Source organism: Calypte anna, chromosome 2, assembly GCF_003957555.1.
Source record: "Calypte anna isolate BGI_N300 chromosome 2, bCalAnn1_v1.p, whole genome shotgun sequence".
NCBI lineage: Eukaryota > Metazoa > Chordata > Aves > Apodiformes > Trochilidae > Calypte > Calypte anna.
In genome coordinates this window covers 137,270,676-137,285,715 of record NC_044245.1, presented here as the reverse complement: position 1 = coordinate 137,285,715, position 15,040 = coordinate 137,270,676, and the positions used below count along the sequence as shown (strand labels likewise).

Here is a 15,040-nt window from a genome sequence, read left to right as displayed (position 1 = left end):
TCTTTTTCTGGTGTGCAGTGTTTTCTGTAAGCTGGAGAAGAGCTACAGCTTTATGGTGCAGTGGTGGTGGAAATCCACACACTGACTGCCATGGATAAAAGTCCTTGAAGTCCATGGCAGTGTTGGAAGATACAGTGTAGAACATCTATTAGAAAAGGGCCAGGACCAAACTGATGGACCTAACTTGTTACCACAACTTTAAACCATGGGAAGGTAAACTACTAAGCTTTTGTGAAGTAAGTTCAGCATCTAATGGATCTTCAAAAGAAGTGAGCCAAAGAAATGCAACACCTCAAACCCTTCAGTTTAAACGAGGTTGTCTCTAAGACTCAAATAGCGCCCTGGGGAAAAACAGATTTCAAATATTTAAGAGCTCTAAGGTAAAAATTAACTGAGAAACCAAGTGCTGCTCCCGTATTTGCCTCAGTCTTCCAGACCTACTTTAAGTCTCCCTGAGGAGCAGAGCAGTATAGACAATCTGTTGGAGGGAAAAAACAACAATTGTTGGAAAAGTAAACTTCCTTTCCATCTTTGAGGTGGTCATTGAGGCCACCAGTATTTGTAGCATCAGCAGCACCTGCCACAGGGTTATCTCTGATCCTACAGCCTCCCATTCACTTAATCCATACCTGATCAACCTGGGGTGCCCAGGTTCCTCCTTGAGTTTTAACTGTTGGTGAATCAAACTCTATCAGAAGCATTTTTTAATTTTTCAAGTGGTGATGCTAGATTCTTGATAATTTTTTTTACTGATAGATTTTTTTAAGTATAATCATTGTTTAGTTAGCTTCTAGGTGAGAAAAGTAGTTGAAATCTGCCTCTTCTGAAAAGAATAAGGAAAAATTTGTGGGTTTATTGGTCAGTAAAACTGACAAAAATGGATGGAGTTCCACTTAAGAGTCTGTTTCTTTTTCAACCAAAATGATTCTATGAGTCTTGGTTAACCAGCACAGTCCCAAATAAAACATTGGCAACAACTTGTATATTTATATTGGCCACAGCTTTTGATATGATCGGAGTACGGGGAAAAAATACTTCGTATTGACCCTTGTGCAAAAGCCAGTGGTTAAGTTGCAGGTGACTTCAAAATGCAGTTATTCCCTACATAAAAAATGTACAGTGGAAAAGAGCAGCTCAACCATGTGGAGAAATAAAGCCAGAAGAGAGTATATTTTCAGTAGCAATTTAGTGCATGATTGATCTTACTGATAGCAGTAGTGCTGTGTTCATAGCTGAGTAAGCCCACCAGCAACAACTTGCTTGTAATGCGTGCATTGAAAACATGTAAAGAAAATAAGGTAAGTAAAATTTACATTTGTATTAGAAAATCAACATGTTAAAGTTTAGCATACTTAACATTTTATGAGATCCAATTCCCTTTCCAAAATTACTCTGTTTATGTATTTGTTTTGCCGTTTCCACTGCCTCTCTTCTGTGTCTGTCTTGATAACTCTAGTATATTTGGTTTTTTAAGACTAGCACCTGAAAAGCAAAACCAAATATTTCAGATGCAGTTAACTTTGCCCCTGCGTGTTTGTTTTATGATTAAATTCCCTGTAATGCTTGCTCCCCTCCCACCAATCTCTCTGATTAGACAGCTGATAAAGTCATGCATTGGTTTTACTTGGGGGTATCTCAGAGCTGTTGTTGCCTGCCTGGGTTATGCAGTCAAGAAACCATTTAGAGGACCAAAAGCAAAGGCTGAACTGGTCACAGGAGTTTAGACATGGTGCCTTCTGGTCCAGACAGGTCTGAAGGGAGGTGCTGGTTCCAAGAGCTGCTGCCACACAATGCTGGCTGAGTACCCAGGCCATGGCTTTGCTTGAGTCCTACTTGTGGGTGACTTCTGAATTCAGTGTTGTGAGCACAAGTTTGTTCTCCCTGATGATGTGAAGGGAAGCTGTTAGGCTGAAGTCTTTTTTACTCTGTGGAAATTTAAATATGAAAGCTGTCAAAACCACCTGGCAATGGGTGAAAGAGATTTTCCTTCTTTCTCTGACCTCCCTGTAACAATAACAATATCCTTCTGAACAGCCATGCTAATCCCAAGGACGGTGTTCAGAAAGACTCTGGCAGAAGCAGACAGCCCCTATGGATGCTTTCTCTTTTCCAGCTCTCCCCTGAGTGCTCCTCTTTCAGTGAGGGTGCTCAGAGTAACAGGCATCCTCAACCATTGTAAAATCAGCATCTTTATATTGGCTTAATCTTTATCCAATGCACAACCTTTTTTTGCCATCCAAAACAAAGCAGCAGCAACTCTACCCTTCCTTTCAATCCCCTGCAAAAAGGAGATTTGAAAACAATTCTGGTAATAGCACTGTGTCCTGCACTGAGGCAGCAGTGATCCAGTCATGGCCAGCAGTCACCCTTTCCCTCAAGCTCCTTGTGCTGCTCTGGCAGTTCTGTGCTACTTGTCTACACACCTTCAGAAATCAGGCCACTGAGCTGAATTTCAGGTCCTTGCTGTTGGCAAGTGTGTTCACAAACCTTAACATGGTCTGACAGGCTGATATATGTAAAATCTGGCTTATCATTTGGTTTATCAGTGATGCTGTTTGGCTGAAGGCATGCTGGCAGTTAGAATTTCCTCTGTTTTAGGCTTCTGTGCACCACTGAGACTTGGTACACCTTTCTCTGCAGCCTTTTCTGATGCTACTGCTATCAGCTGTTTACTGCTAGAAGACTGTTTTGCAGTAGATATGAAGAATCCCTTGCATGCATCTCAATTTCAGCTGGGCTTCTGGGTTATTGTCCTAAACATTGGTGTAACCAACCAGTAAAATGAAGCTTGTTCCCAAATCCAAACAGTAGGATGGAGAGGCTAAGGCACAGCATGCCTTCCCTTCTGCTGGGACTGCACACATGTTTAGGTGTGAAGTCTGGCTCAGCTCTGAAGCTCCTAGAGAAAGAAATCCTGATACCTTGTAGGTCTTGATGGTATCTAGCAGAGGTGCAGCTTACCAAGCTTCAGACTTCATGAGCAGCTCAAATGGACTGAGCTCTTCCTAAGCAATGTGCTGGTATCAATCTGATCTGCAGCTGAGGTATGGCTGGCAAATAGGACAAAGTTTAGGCTACTGGACTTGGGGGGTGGGGGAGCATGCTTGAACCTGATCCTTTTTTGTGGGTACAACAGAAATTCAAAGTCTGAAACAGTAATGGCAGTATCTTGGAGCCAGTGTTATCTAGATCCAGACAGCCTAAACTTTGAAACAAAATGTCTTTTCCCTGGTTGGGTACATCCAGATACTGCTTATCCTACTAAACTTGAGTTTTGGTCTGTTTTATGCCAGGGCTGTTTTTTGTTTGTTTGCTTGTTTTTTTTTCTTTTTTGAGTACCTACAGTAGTTGTGTTGAAATCTCTAGATTTATAATACTGTTTCAGTATTTGCATAAGGGCCTTATATACTTCAGTTTCACTTGGGAAGCCATAGATATCTAGCTTTTGAGCATGTATTAAAATATCATTGCGGGTCATAAATTGTTGCTGTAGTCTGTTAACAGAGTGCCTTAAGATTTGCATGCTCCAGACTGATAAATAAAATGTGTGATCATAGTCTGAGTAAATTGAAGCTCTCTATCTTACTCTGCTTCTTTGTGGAAGGGCAGACCTGATGTTGCATGTTGGATTTTGCATGCATGGTGTGTGCAGCTAATCTTGTTTCATAATAACTTACTTTAGAGCCATTTTATTGTGAGGAGTTATCTTGTGGCCTGGAAACAGCAGGTTCTTTCATCTCACTTAGCTCAGTGGCAATAGTTCTTCAAGACAGCACGCTCAGGTTGAAAGTCCACGGCTTGCACAATGGGCTGTGCTCAATTCTTTTTCTGTTGTTTCCTCTCCCCTTTACTCATTCACGACTGCAACATCGTTTTTGCTCTGTGAAGAAGTTCTGAAGGAGTGAGTTATTTCCTTTGGGAGTTACCTTCCTGCATGTAAAGAAGTGGCTTTGAGTGTTTCTGTTTCCTGCTGCTACACTTCCTTTAGGAGATCATCTTCTGTTTTGCTTATGCAGGCTCCGTTTTCAGATATGCTAAACAAGGTGGTGAAGAACTGTACAGAATATTACAGGACATGCTTATAGTATATAAAGTGGACTTAAAGCTGCTGCATCATGCTGACAGGCCTGGGTGGGGGGTGGCTGTGTGCCACTGACATGTCACAAAAATAGGGTGTCCTGGTGAGTGCTGCTTCCATCAGTAATTTCTTCCAATATCTGCACAAGTCATGGTTAGATTTGTACATGCAAGTGTGTAACATCTGTGTCAGAGATGCATACAGTACCTGCTATTAAAGGGGAGTTTGTACTCCTCTGAATTAGTCTTCTGAAACATGAACACCTCATCCAGGATGGGCAGCCAAGCTCCTGTTCTAGGCAGTGAGAAGAGAGAGCAGCTCCAGATGGGTGGTTGTGCCTTCCTCAGATTGGTGGCCACATGGTTCATACCCATGTTGCTGTGGTCATAGACAGGTGGAATAACCCAGATTTTGAGGAGACAAACCCCTTTCTCTTGACTCAGAGAGCCTGTGTGGCTGACTTAAGAGTGTCTGGCTTTTACATGGCTGAAGTTAGGTCTCTAGAAACCCATCTTGAATGTCTCACTCCAGCAGTGGATCCCTAATGAAGTTCCAGAATTTTACTTAATGACTTTGTCTCTCATCAGATAAATTTCAAATACAAGCTGAGAATATTGTGGTTGTAATTGTGTTTTATGGTCAGGCAATTTCAGGTACCATTGTTCTTGCCCAGCCTAGTTGTATCTACATGCATTTGTCCTGTTTTCTTAGAGAAGCACATCTAGAATGTGTGAAGCTTCCCAGAAAATGAACAGAAGGTGATTACTGAAGTGTCTGTTATACACAGAAAGAGGAGCATTTTCTGTGAAGAATGTAGCAAAAATTAACAGACCTAAAGCAAATTACCATATGAAATGTTCTGCTTTTGGGAGGCTTCAAAAGACCAAAGGACATCATGTTAAACAAATAATTCTGCTAATGTAGGACACAACTTAGTCCATGAAAGCTACTAGGTTTTGGAAACTTTTTGTAATAATGTCAAACTCTTTAATAAACCATCTGGGCTTTTTTTTCTGTCTTGGCTTGGTTAGTATGTGTAGCCTCTTTCATTTGGTCTGAACAGCATGGGAGGCCAAAAGAAAAGACCTACTAAAGGGATCAATTCCATGAAGAGATCATGGGAGACAGTGTTTTGCCCCACCTTGGGACACTGTAAAATCTCAAAGACCTGATGTGGCAAGTAGCTAAGGAGGAAGAAATAGTCATGCTCAAACAGATGCAGGTACAAGGAGACAGCTCAACTGTGCCCAGAGAATCATTTTGATGAGTCATATGTATGTGTCTGCCTGCTAGCAGCCTGAACGAAAGAACTTTTAAAACTATATCTAATTAAGATAACAAGGCATTTGAGGAAGGATCTTTCCCATCTAAATTATTTTATTTGATCAGCTAAATTGTATGACTTCATTAGCTGTGGTCTGCTTCAATTGAAAGCTACAGATTGTGGAAGAAAATGGAAGAGGAGTCCTGGAGTGAATTCCAAATTGCAAAATTCAAATTCAGAATCTTGTGTCTCTGAAATTGCAAGTCTAGGCACATGCATGCTCATATAATCATTTTGGCTGGAAAAGACGTTTAAGATCATCAAATCCAACTGTTAACAATGGTTAACAACTTACTTATTCCAAATAGAAACAACTTGCTTATTTGGAAACTTGTCTTTATTTTTTCCCCAGTGTTGTCTTCTTCAAGATTCATCTTGCTTTGAAGTGGCTGGTATCTCCTCTGCAGATTTCACAGTCAGGCAATATGGAAAATAATGAGGAGGGGAAGTTATTGTGTCTCAAGTTTATATATGGATCAAAGACATGTGAATGTACATGTTCTTCATTTTTTCCAGGGAAGTCACGATTTCTGCCTCATGGTATGGGAGTGGGGAAGAGGCACAGCTCAGGGATGAGAGACAGCAGATATCAATGTGTCCAGATATATATTGACAAATGTATTCGATGTGTCTATCAGAATAGTCTTCTCCCTCAGATAGAGGGCAGCTGTCTGCTACTGACTTGAGAGGTATTTATGAGCAAATAAATCTTTGTCATCCTTCCATCTGCTAATGTGGATGTACTAAATCAGTGGAAAGAAGTAGGAGGAAGTAGCAGGAGCCTACCTGCCACTGACAGTCTGTTTCGCCCAGATCCTTCTCTTTTCAAAAAAGCTACCATCAGAACTATTTTTTTCTAAAATGTTCTAAAGTGTTGTTAAAGTACTCAGAAAAGGAAGAGTTGTTATTTCTAGATACTACATCAATTTATGATCTATAAAGTGCAGTAATTTTAAAGTAATAAATGTAGTATGGTCCTGAACACCAATGGTAAGGCAAGCAGACTTGCCAGTGAAGCTTTTCCCTTGTTTGTTCTGTGGTTTGCAGTCTGCTAATTAGGTCAATTGTTTTATTTGAAGTATAGAGAGATTTGTTAATGTGCATACTTAAAATGAAGGCCTGGCCACCTCCCTGCAACAAGATGGAAGTTCTAAGTCAAGTGATGTTCTTTCCTGATTCCTTATTGTATTTTTACAAGGTGACACAATGCAAGCTGATTCACTTAGTAGAAACCTGTTTCACTTTTTGCTAATGACAGAAGTCAGGTGTAGAAGACTGGAAATTAAAATACTCACAAGTTTGTAGCTATCTGTGGATGGAATGGAGATAATTTCTTCCAGTCAGAGAGAGACTGTATATTGAATTTATAAGAGATGATTTCAATTAAAATGCTTATTGTTTTGATTCCCCTTTTATATTGGAAAATGCAGAGATCTTCTGTAGAGTTCCCTACGGCTACTTCAGCACAAATATATCTATAGTTTTTCCATCTTCATAACTCCTCACCACTAATTATAAATCCCTAGATCACCAGTGTCTGACTCTACCTGCAGTTAGGATTTATATGTTATTGTGAAACTTACTGTTTCCCGGAGGTCTAAATTGACCATGGCTTTGTCAGATTAGTTGAGAAAAGAAAACAAGGTCATTGCCCAGATCTCTTTTCACATTGAGGGGGGCACTACCTGGCTGGGTTCTTTCGCTCCTTTTTAACCCCTCCATCTACAGCTAAAATTGGTGCATTCTTGCCAACAGCCAGATTTAATTCCTTGGCATTACACAAGGTTCCTTCCTCTTACTGATGGCTGTTCCAAGAGTAGCCTGCTATTAAGACTGTTCAAGCTATTAAGATGTTAATGTTACATAGTCCTTAGCTGTGTTACTAATTTCCCAGGATCCCTTAAGGACCAGTATTGTCTGATTGGGATGCATTGCTTAAAACATTTAAGTAGCCTTCAGGGCTCCACAAGAGGGAAAGTGCCATGCCCAGTGGTTAAGGTTTATGGGGTTATTACTCTGCTGTCAGTGCAAAGGTTTGAAAGTTCCTTCTGGGCACTTACTGTGCTTTGTATTTTACTCTTTGAATCCCTCTTTTCTTAAAAACACATGAAGAATTTCTCTTATGCTAATTAAAATCATATTATGTGTTTTTAGACAACCCAATTGATGCAACCTCTTTTAAATTGAATATTTAAAAAATTATTCGCAGCTGTTTGCAGGCATAAAATTGGGTAAAAAGGAACTGTTCTTTATTGTTGCATTTTTTCCCCTCTGTAACTCTGACTACAGATTTTTAAGGTTCTTTTTTTAAGAAAAACACACCTTAGTTTTATCTTATTACAAGAGATTAGTATATTGTAATTACTGTCCAGTAGTTAATTCAGTGATGATGGTAACGTATGATATAATCTGTTTGGAGATGCTGAAAGAAATTTTTTTTTTTTTTTTTTTACATCTTCTAGACAGGAAAGCAGTAGTGAGAGTTGCTTGATAACTCTAAACTTAGTTTCATGGTCATTAATTTAACCTTAATTCATTGTCTTCTGTTGGTAACTTTAAGATGGATTTTAATGTATCATTTAGATAGACTTTTTTAAAAGCCCACCAAATTTTGTAGTATTTGTGGTAGATTGCAAATGGGCTGTTAAATAGAGATGAGTAATGATTTTTTTTGCTTTGTGGCTGATTTTATTTTCTGATTACAACAGTTCCAAATGCCAAAGTTGATGGAAGTTCAAAGTACGTGTCACCCCTTAGCCCTTGACAAATTTGTATTTATACACAAAACTGTGCCAGATATCCTGTTTCAAATTAATTTCTGGAGTACGCATTTTTATAGAGAAAAGTGACCTTGACAAAATCTGTCCTGTGGGGCTAAGGGTGGGAAGGAGCCTGGACTCCTTGTGCCATTGAAGAGAATTCTGTGAAGGGTTTGTTACAAACCCTAGCAAAGGCCAGATACTTGATCCTAAAAACTGTTAATTGGATTGAATATGCTTGCAAACAATCATGAGGACAGTAACAAAGAACTGGTGGAGTGGATGTACAATGCCTTGTTCTGAGCTTCAGGATAAGTTCCAGTGCCATGCTCATTAAGAACTGATGGGATGTTTCTCCATAGTTAAGGTTGCAAACAATTTCCCATTGTATTTTGTTTCATCAGGTTATTTGTTTTGTTACATGAGAAATCTTGGATTCAAAGATGTCTTTTGTCAGCTAACTTTGTTTTTAACAAAGCTTTTCCTGTGTGTTTTCAGTGCTAATTGAGGTCCATCAGTGGCTATATGATTTAATGGTATTAACAGAAATCCATGACCACAAACTAAACGAAACACTATAAATCACAGCGTGTGCAGAGAAATGTAATTCTCTTTCTGTGGAGAGGTAAAGAGCAAAATTACTGAGCTGTATTATGTTTCACACACTGCAGGTCATCCAAAATACTGGATTTCAAATTTGTCCACTTCTGTAGAATAATGTCACATAAACAGAGTAAAGTCTGGGTATCAGTGATTCCTTTGTTTCCTTTGTGTGGCCATAACCAGTGCTGCTGCTGTCAGACAGTTGTATCTGCTTACTAAGCTTCAGCATGCTCATGCACAGGTATACTGACAGTAATTTAGTTGAGCACATTTGTTGGCAAATATTGTTGCAAAATAATTGAAGATTTTCAACCATCTACCTGCCAGTGATTGTGGTTACCAAGGTAACTTGCCTGTGATATTATATGGAGATGCCTTACTGTTGTTGGGACGACCTATGCTTTATTGCCTTGTTTAGGAGGAGCAACTGTGCAGAAATTGTTATATGAAAATGGTGAGAATTTTATGCAGTTACTGGTCTTGGTGGGGCATGTGGTATATAATCTGTTTTTCAACATGCCATATTTTACTGTATGGACTATAAAATAGATATTTTCCTCCTTTTTACCAGCAAGTTTTAAATTTAAAAAAGAAATACAGCAAACAGATTCACAGACATATGCCAGTAATGATTGCAATTGAATAGGTGTTATTTCCCATCTTTTCTATTTTGACCTTGTTAGCTAGAAAATCCAAGATGTCATCTCAGATTAATTGTACTGCTGGATTGCATTTTACCTGGATGGGGGATGTCGTTTGCTGCAATTATCAATATATCTCTTGACAGCATTTCAAGCAGAGGAAGGTGCTATTTTTTAAGGTATACTTGACATCTCCAAAGTCCATAGGTTGTTGACAATGTGTATTATGTAAAAATTGCATGGTGGGATATTAAGAGCTCCTATTAAGACTCAGAGTAAGGCAAAAAAACCCCAAAATTGCAAAAGGAAGGAAAGAAACTGTTACTGTCAAGTTAAATCATCTTGGAATAATGAAGAAGCATGCAGAGGATACTCACTGTGGGGTGGTTGCAACCAAGTCTAAAGAGCTGAGCAGTTCTGGCTGCTGACTGAGGTCAGTTCTGAAGAGCACATAGGAGGTCTTTTTTTAAAAAAAAAAACAAACAACGCAGAAACACCCACTTTATGCTCAGGTAGATTGCAAACAATTTATTTGGGCTTGCATTTCTAGTAGGAAGCTGTGAAAATTCATATAAATTATATTATAAGCTCATATTTGGAATACTTGGGATATGGGGGAAGAAACGAGTTTTAAAAAATCAACAACAAAAGAAACTAGGACTTTTTTTTAGTTACAGATGCAGAACCAGAGCCTAACATTTGAATCTAAAAGAACTAGAATTGTACAACTTGCTCCTAACTTTTGATATCTTGTAATGCCACATGTACAGTCCTTGAAACAAAATGTAGTGAACCTTGTGTCATGTTTCTTTTGTTCCGATAACGTTATAAACCATTTAGGATTAGTATTTTCAATCTGGTGCTACTTCTGGATCAAAGTGTCACTGGGTAAAGTGCACATGTGTGTTTACTGTCATTCCTCATTACTTACATGCAAGTGGCAGTCCTAAAATGTTGGCATCAGGTTCTGTTTTGCACATGCTGCCTTGGTGTGGAAGGTCTTCTGCTTCAGTTGCAAATATTTCAGTTTTAAACCATAGGGACAACCCCCCCCTTTTTTTTTTTCCCTCTCTCTCACTAAAATGCTTTGTGGTGTGATTCCAAATGAGGTATACAAGCTTTCTTGTTCTTGGCATGAAAATATTACTCTGTGGAAACACCTTCTGTGTCAAATGATGGATATGTTCTTGTGATTTATGTAAGTGATTGTCAGGAGGTTTTGTGGCTCATCCAATTTTAGCAGTCAAGTACTCTTTCCTTGTCACTTATGACATACTTGATGAATTTTCATGATTAGGTAACGTGCTTTGTAATTGTCAAAACTTTGCAATGATATTCCTTGGAAATACTGAAAAGGGGGAACTCAGTTCTACCTCCCAGTTTTTCTGTGCAGCCACTTATTTTTTTCAGCTTTCTTCTATTTACCTTGTCTAGTAGACTTTTGGACATGTCTCAGTTTGCTTTGCTTAGCTCTCTCAGATTTGTGCTTTGTTCTCTAGTGAGCAACTCCACTACTCTTGACTTGGATGCAGTAATACCTTAGTGCAGGAATACTCCAGTTACACCAAATGGAATAGCTTTGGTTGTAAGAGACTGTGCTGCACTGGTATGTGCCATTCTGCATTTTATCCCTTGAGTTTTCTAGAGAAATGCAGGTAAAAATGTTTTGTTTTGATTTGGTTTTCCCCCTACACACAGCTTTTTTAGATGCCCATGGACTCCATTTTGGGTTAGCATGCACCTCCTTGCCTCGCTGCCCATCATTAGTGCAGATCACTGTTGAGTGTGTCTTTCCAGAGAGGTAGAGTTCTTTATTGTGCCTTGTGTAAATCTTTAGCTCTGTGATTCAGTAATTCCTAGCTTTGTGACTGCTGAGGCCCGTAACATCCAACCTCTGTCCTGCGAGGCACAGTGCCAGGGAAGGATCCCACCATTACAGGCAGCGAGGCCACCACCTCCCTGGTGTTCTCTCTCCCCCTGTCACTTATCTGTCTGCTGTGGCTGGCAATAATTACAGTGCAGAATAGCAGGAAGGGAGGGAAAATGCAGAGGAGCCTTGCAGCCCCACTCAGGTCCCCGCTGCTGTGGGGAAAGGCAGAGAGGGTACAGCGGGGTTCACCTGTCTGGTGCTCGCTGAGGGAGTGGGCGGCCATGTCGCTGCCTGAGGGGTGCCTGTTGTGTCACCTCTCTGGGGAAGGGAGAGCCCATCTGTGCATTGCGAGGGGTGCTCCTCCTGCTCTGAGGTGGGAAAATCTCTGTGCCGGCTCCTTAAGCAAACCCTCCTGAGAGTGCAGGGTAACTCCCAAAAGGGCAGAGTGTTCTGCTCTATCTGCCTGGTGCTGGGCAGGCGGACGCCATCGTGCCTCTTGTCCTGGCTCTGGCTGCCATGTGTGTCCAGCTGTCACTCGGAGCTTCTGTGGTCAGATATTTAGAGATCCCTGTTTCATACACTACTAGAATTTAAGGTGAGAAAACATAAACTGCACCTTGTAAGATTCTGGGGTTGTATTTTATAAGTTTTTTTCACTTCTGCCTTCCGTTTCAAACCTTTCTGTCGAGTCCTTCCGTTAATTTGCCTGAAGGAAATGCGAGCCCACTATTCTTGTTTCTCATTATTGACTTGTTGCAGCAGGAGCATTTCATCTCCTGGAGGCAGCATCTCTGGGTGCTTGTGGGAGATGCCTCGTGGTGCAGGCAGCACAGTATCCGTCAGGAGCACTGAGGCAGTGAGACCAAGCAGCAAATGCTGCACTGATGATGGTTTGACCTGGGACCTCATATATACCAGGGTCACCCAGCTACCAGTGGCAGCAATTGATGTAGCATTTCTTGTTGCTAAAATAGTGTAATATTTTGCTTTTTCTTTTCCTGGGTAAAGTTCTAGAATTGAAGCCTTTGTCCTTGAGAAGTCCCCACAAAAATAAAAACTCTGAGATGAGAAACCAGTGGATGTGCTTTCTGAATTGCTTACATAAATAACTAGAAAACTCATTTTCTTGTCTCTTCAAAGTATCGAAGCTCAGTATATCAGCTGCAGCGTGGTATTCCAGGCTTTCCCCTGGGGCTGTGCAGAGGCCAGTGTGTAATTACACCAGTCTGTTTGCAGGAAAGTTGTGATGGTGAGACCTATTAAAACCTTTTGTGAATGACAGAGTATTTATTCTACTGTGTTTTCCACTACTTCTTCCTCTTTGCAAAGCTTAGCCTGTTTCTCTGCATCTTTTCCCCCATAACAACTGTGTGTCTTCACTGGGATGTTGGCACTTTTTTCTAATCTAAATCTACCAAAGCCCATGAATCTCATGGCAAAGTTGCTTACTTTGTGAAAAAGGGGCCTTAAAATGTTTTTAAAACTTTGAAAATTATAATTCAGAATTAAATTTTAAAACAAGTGTTCACAGTGGAAGTTCCTCAGCACTGCTGTTACTAGATGGCTTTTTATCAAAGGCTTTGACATTTTTGCTGTTGGTTTAAGCAGGGATGAATTTGTGCCAGAGCTGGCTCCTTCTGAAAATCCAACCCAGTTCTAGATATGACATTATAGGAGACATAATGTAGAATTGAAGAGGAATAGAGAGTATTTTAAAGAAAGCAAAGCAAGTGCCAGTGAACAAATGGTAAAAGCTTTTTAAAATCCATAAACTGAACCTTTCTTTTGATGTATCTTACTGCAGATGCCATTTTAAAAGCTGCCATTTTAGCAACAGAAGAAGCAAGGCCCCCTGCTTGTAGGTGAGTTCAGCATCAGTAGTGCCTTGAGAACTTGAAAGTAAAAAAATAAAAATAAAATGAATGTTTAAGAGACTTTCTCATTTTTCTATATAAAGCCTTGGCTGCATTGATGAAGCTGTATGACAGCTCTGTAGCACACCGTAGACACCCACTGGCAAATGTGCTCATGAAGTGCATCAGAGCCTTTCTGCTTTCCCCTGCTATGAGCCCCCCAAGGCCAGGAGGAGAGGATGGGCTCCCCGTGGCCAGCAGCAGCCACTTGGGCGTTTGGGCAAGTCCCTTGCTCCATGGAGACTTCCGAGGGAGCTTTCTGGCTGCCTCTACATTCCCGAATAATTCCTATAAAGCCCACTACCACGAGCAATAGATCACGGAGCTGCTAGGAAGCAAATTCCTAGATGACACCCGGTGTCAGGTTCCTTTTTGCATTTCCTCTCTGCCCCAGCACGGAGGTGTCCGGGCTGTGCCTGTGCAGACACGCCGGGCTCCGAGCTCAGTCAGCAACCGGTCCCGCTGGGCCGGGCAGCGGGTGACCCGTGGCTGTCATGTGTCTGGTTGCTAATGCGGAGCTGACAGTAATATTGACGAGCGGCCGTGGTGTTGAGCTGGAATAGCTGAGACTGGTAATATTTATGGCTGCATTAAACCTGGCTGCCTGAAGCAGCCTTCCTGCTCTGCTCTCCATGCTGTGTTTCCACCCGCTTCACGTGCTTTTCCAGGAGTATATTTCCAATGCATCAGTGCGTGTGTGTACACGTGGGTGCATGCACATATTCATCTCCAAAGTGGGAATTTCCAGTGTCGTCTTAATCTCTAGTTTTCTTTGTAAGGAGCTGTCTGTCCAGAGAGTAAATTTGAGCCTTTTTTCCAGCAGGTTACATGCAGGGCAGCCCTGCCAGTGTGGATTTTCCTAGTGCTGCTATGCAGGTGACCTAAATCTTCTTACCTGACTGGGTTTTCCTTCTCAACAGTGACACATGTATAATCCTTTCTTGCTCAAGCCTAGATGTCTGTCTTGAACAGGCATTACCAAATTTGTTTGTGTAGTAGCTTTTGTATTTTGTACCTGTTCTGTTTCATGGACCATACAGCTCCTCAAGTACTGAGCTGAGATCAGCAGTTCTGTGTTTATTTATTGTCCTCCCTCCAGCCAAGCACTGTGGTTGGTGTTTAATCTACAGCTGCTACTCCACTTAGCTGTGCCTGTCCTCTTTCCATTCCTTACAGTTTGATCTTGTATTACACAAACTCCAATACATATTAACACACCTAAGTGCTTTATGCTGACAAATGTTGTGTTATGGACTGTGACCATATGGGAAGTTGTAAGTTCCCCTGAATGTTTGTAATGGTGACATTGGCTCTGGTGGAACATGGTTTTGCCCATCACGACCACCACAGCAGTTGCTATAACTCTTGTGTAAAAATTCATGAGAATGAGAGCAGTGTGAAGGGTATAGAGCTGTTATGGAATAATCTATTTGTCAGTTACATGATACAAAGTGAGATTAAAGCTAAGTGAAATTTCTGGCCAGTACGAGAAAGATGTAGATCACAGAAAAGCCAATGTCCAGCTTTTAAGAGCAAGGTTTGTTGCTGGAAAATCTGGATAAGCGAAGCCAGTTAGTGGTTATGAAAGACGTAAATTAGATTTTTGTAGTGTAGATGAAATTAATTTGATTGTTCTGAAGCTTACAGAGTCGGCTTCTTAAATTATATTAATCAACATTGCATAGGAGAGTGGCTCAGTTTTCCTAGTAAGCTGTGACCTGGACCAGTTTCCAGCAGCTGTGACCTGGACCACAGCACCAACATCTCCTGTTAAGAGACCTGCTAAGAGATGAGATGTGAAGAAAGATAAAAGCAGTGCTGTGCTTTTCTAGGTAAGATTATTATGTTCTTT

At 40.8% G+C, this 15,040-nt stretch overlaps 1 protein-coding gene across 2 annotated transcripts in view; it reads left to right on the top strand.

The window, feature by feature from the left end:
- The window catches only part of EXT1 (exostosin glycosyltransferase 1), a 179,170-nt gene that overhangs the window by 40,308 nt on the left and 123,822 nt on the right, over positions 1-15,040 (top strand). The window lies entirely within an intron of this gene.